This window comes from Talpa occidentalis, unplaced genomic scaffold (assembly GCF_014898055.3).
Source record: "Talpa occidentalis isolate TD23 unplaced genomic scaffold, MPIMG_talOcc4v2.1 talOcc4.16, whole genome shotgun sequence".
Classification (NCBI taxonomy): Eukaryota; Metazoa; Chordata; class Mammalia; order Eulipotyphla; family Talpidae; genus Talpa; species Talpa occidentalis.
In genome coordinates this window covers 55,295,086-55,299,404 of record NW_023601653.1, presented here as the reverse complement: position 1 = coordinate 55,299,404, position 4,319 = coordinate 55,295,086, and positions in this window count along the sequence as shown.

The window sequence follows — 4,319 nt, the reverse complement described above, 5'->3', positions numbered from 1 at the left end:
AATTTTATAGAGAGTTTCAGGCTGTATGTAACTGGGAGGAGCTCAATTTTTTCACTTCTTGCTCTGATTTGACTACTCTTCTGCACACTATGCCTTTGCAGTTAATTTGGTATTGTGTCTGCATAAAGCTCCATTGGGTAAATGCACCATGATAACTTATGAAGTCTCGCCTTCATGAGCACATAGGTTTGTGGGACAACAGAAAATAATATTGGCCTAGGCTCCTCATGCCTGACATAGAGCCCCTCATGCCTGACATAGAGCTCCCAAAACCTTGTAATTTCTTAAGTGTCTCTTATCCTAACATTTGTGTTTGACCCCATGTGGACACGGGACTTCTGAAACCATTGTTGTACATTTCTAAGTGCTAAGAACATCAGGAGCATCTTTGTTCTTCAGAGGCAACTCTGGGTGGGTTCCTGGATGGGGGCAGGTCACCAGAGAGACCAAGCCATGCTTAGAATCCTACAATCCTTACAATTATCAATTCTATACCTCAGCCTCCGGAAAGGAAGTTAAGTGATCATGACTATTCAAGGAAACCTCCCAGAATCCCCATAGTGCAGGGTTGGGTTTGCTTCCAGGTAGAGGAACACATCCCAGTACCAGGGGGTTTCCACTCCTACTAAATCAGCTTAAATACAGGACTTAACTATTGGCACATACAACAACCTGAATGAGACTCCAGAGACTTATGCTGAATGAAAAAGGTTACTAATTATCTGATTCCATTTATACACTGTTCTTTAAGTAACCAAGTTAAAGAAATGGAGAACAGATTAGTAGATACTAATAGCAAATGGGTGTAGTTATAGAAGGGAAACAGGAGGAATCCTTGTGGTGATGGAGATGTTCCATGTGGTACATTTGTGCAATAGTGACATTGTGCTTTAGTTTTTCAAGATAGCACCATTGAAAGAAAACTGAACCCAGGGTATGTGGGTTGGTCTTTCTGTATTATTTCTTACAACTGCATGTGAATCTTCAATGATGTCAATACAAAAGGTCTAATTTTTAAGTCATGCAAACATTATATGAAATTCAAATTTCAGTGTCCATAAGTAAAGGAGTGTGGTGTGTGTATCAAGCGTGTGTAAATGGTTGCTTTCATGCTTCAGTGAGAGAGCCTCTGAGTAGTTATAAGAGAGATCGTCTGGTCTGCAAAGCCAAGAATATTTATCATCGGCCCCTTTGTTTATTTTTTTAAAGATTTATTTATTTATGTGTACAAGATTGATTTATTTATGCATACTGCTGCAGTGTAGACCAGCAGTACAGAAGGTGAGAGGATTCACCAGACAGAGTGGGGAGCAGAGCAGGTGGATCTACTAAAATACGCTGCTGAGCAGAGCAGTGAGCGAAGCAGGAGAAGTTTTGCTGCCCCATGTGGGTTAGCTCCCTGGCCAGGGATAGAACTTGTGCTGCAGTGGCTGCCAACAGCTTGACAGCACTGTGTCTTTAATCCCTGCGCCACCAAGGAAGCCCCTCATACACCCCTTTATAAGAAAAATTTGGTGACTCTTGATCTAGATAAATCAGACTAACTTTCTAACATTGAAATACATGAAAAGCATATACATAAACAATTGCAAAACTGATCAACTTCTATGGATTCTGGCAACAAAAGCCTGACTAGAGTGGATTTAAGAAAAGAAATATTTTTGCAAATGGGTCACTCCTACCAAGAGTGACCTTATGTCTAGTCTCCTTCAAGTCACTTCTGACTTATGCCTACAGTTTCATACAGTCTTAGAAAATCGGGTCTGGATGATAACTTATGAAGTCCATCTACCATTGCCGTGTCCATTGTTAAACCCAAGAGACATTCCTCTTGCTATCTTATTTATCAGTGTAGTGGTTGACAATCTTTTATGCCTTCTCCTCCCAACTGGACTCCCAGGACCCCACATTCTCTTGTTTTCACCCCCTTCTGGTGACTTTTCAGTCTCCTTTGGTGGACTCCTCTCTCTGTGTGATCTTCTAACACTGGGACTTGGTGGCTAAGTCCTTTGTCCCACCCTGCACCTATAGTTAACATCCTCAGGGATCTCACTAGTCTGATGACTTTTAAATATATTCTGCAGGTTGAGCGCTCCCAGACAGGTATATCCAGTGCCCACATTACTACCAAACTTCAGCTGTATCTCACTATTTCTACAGGATTGCTAATGGACATAGCAACCTTAACATACGCAAAACAAAACTGACCTCCCCATGACCACTTCTTCCCATCCAAAAAACAACAAAATCAAAACTATTCCATAAGCAGGTTTCCTTTCTCTGTGGCTAGCAGGTCATCCTATCATCCTTCTGGCTACTTGAGCCAGAGATTTTTCCACAGTACTTGTTTCTCTTTCTCTCCCAGCATTCAATGTTGATATTGTCCAGAGGATGTTTTTCTGACCTATGATAAACAATTGCTAGGATAAATAAAATCAATTGCTGTAGAATATAGGAACAAAGTCTGGCTGGAGTGGGTTTAAGAGAAAAAGAGAAAAGAAGTTGTTCTGCAAAGGGGAAAGATACTCTTTACAAGATCACTAATGAGTCTAATCTCACATCCAGTTTTGTCCATGACACTTCTCGTTTGTGTCTTCCCTCGTGCTGCTTAATAGCCTCCCTTTTCAGTTTTAGAAGTGTCTGGATGATAAAAATGTTACGTTCAACGTCCCCAAGCCCTGTTGATTCTTCCTTCAAGATATTGATATATCCAGGATCCAAATGCTTTTGCAGACACAGCCACCATCTCCGCTCACCTGCTGTACTTTGTCTCTGACAGTTGCACCCTCAAGCTGGTGAGGGCAGCGAGGTCTGATTCGCGATCCTGCTGACACAGGCCTGCCTCTATGAAGAAAGGAAAAGAAGAAAGTGAGGAGTGAGGTCACCGTTCCTTCTCTCTTTCTGCGTTTCGCTTCCTTTTCCAGCCTCTCCTTCATCTACACCTGGTCCCTCTCTTTTTGCCGCCTGAAAATATCAGATTCCTTCTGCCAGTCGCAATTGTCAAACCAAAACATAAAGGACAGGGATTGAATCTTTAATACATTATTTAATTAATACATTATTAATACATTATTTAATTAATACATTATTTAATAAGCAAGCTAATCTGAGAACAGCAGAGCATCAAGCTCCAAAGTAAACCATCCTGATACCCCATCTCGAACAGGCTGCTTTATACGAGTGAAAGACAGTTAATTATCAGTGAATGGTCTTCACCCCAGGCAATTAACTACTTCTGAGAGTTTTATGGTGCCCTGTCCCCCTGGCAGCCTGCCCCTCCACTGGCATCTAGAGCACTTCACTCCCTTTGGGATGGCTCAGTCTCTGACAGAAATGGTGTCCATCACTCTTCTAGGAACCTCTGGCACTGGAAAGTTAACTCAGCACAAACAGGTCACAGGTCAGATATATGTGTCCATGCAGGTTCATAAGCTAGGCATGCTAACTTTCTCATCCCTCTTCTGGCCCCTGTCACTTTTCCTCTGGGAACTCAAGGGCCAGTATCTTCTCTTAGGTCTCCTTCAAGGGGAAATAGCTGTCATTATACACAGGATAATCTTGATCTTGGGCAGCGAGGCCAATAAGTCTTTAGAGAACTGGGGGGTAGCCTCATACTCCATCCACTTCCTAAATCATTCAGTATGTTTACATGGAATTCTTGCTACCAACTGAAGATGGGCAATACTACGGTAGACCATAAATAACCCTGAGATTAAGGCGTTTATGGTGAGGAAGGAAGGGAGAGATGGGTAATAAATAGTTAAGTGACATAAGTCAGGGGATGACCAGGTGCAATTATTGAGGGGGTTGTGATGAGAGTTGGTGTTCAATGAGCAGGGTCCTTGGGTTACCTCTGAGAAAACTTTCATCAGAGCTCCCTTTTCAGTGGCATAGGGAAAGTCTACTAAGGAAAAGATGTATGCATAGATACAAATAGGCAAAGGCTTTTTTATATTTTAAAAGGATGGGTTTATTAGGAAAAGGAGAAAGAAAAAGAGGCACCTGCATAGACACAGGCGGGCAGTCTAGGAAAGAAAGCTTCATTTTGCTGGACTAGGAGTTGTTCATATATAGAGTTGTTTTGAGGAATTCATTCCTTTGTGGACTGACAATCTCCATTTTCATAGGATTTCCTCTAGCAGTCCTGCATAAAGACTTTGCATTACCATAGCTGGTTTAATGACTATGTTAATCATTTTTATCTCCACCTCCACTTTCTGGTCTTGTGAAGCCTTCCAAATTCTCTCCTTCAGCCTCCATCACTAGTGAACCACAAAGAAGACACTGCTCAGGCTTAAAGACATTAAAGAAAGCTTTGG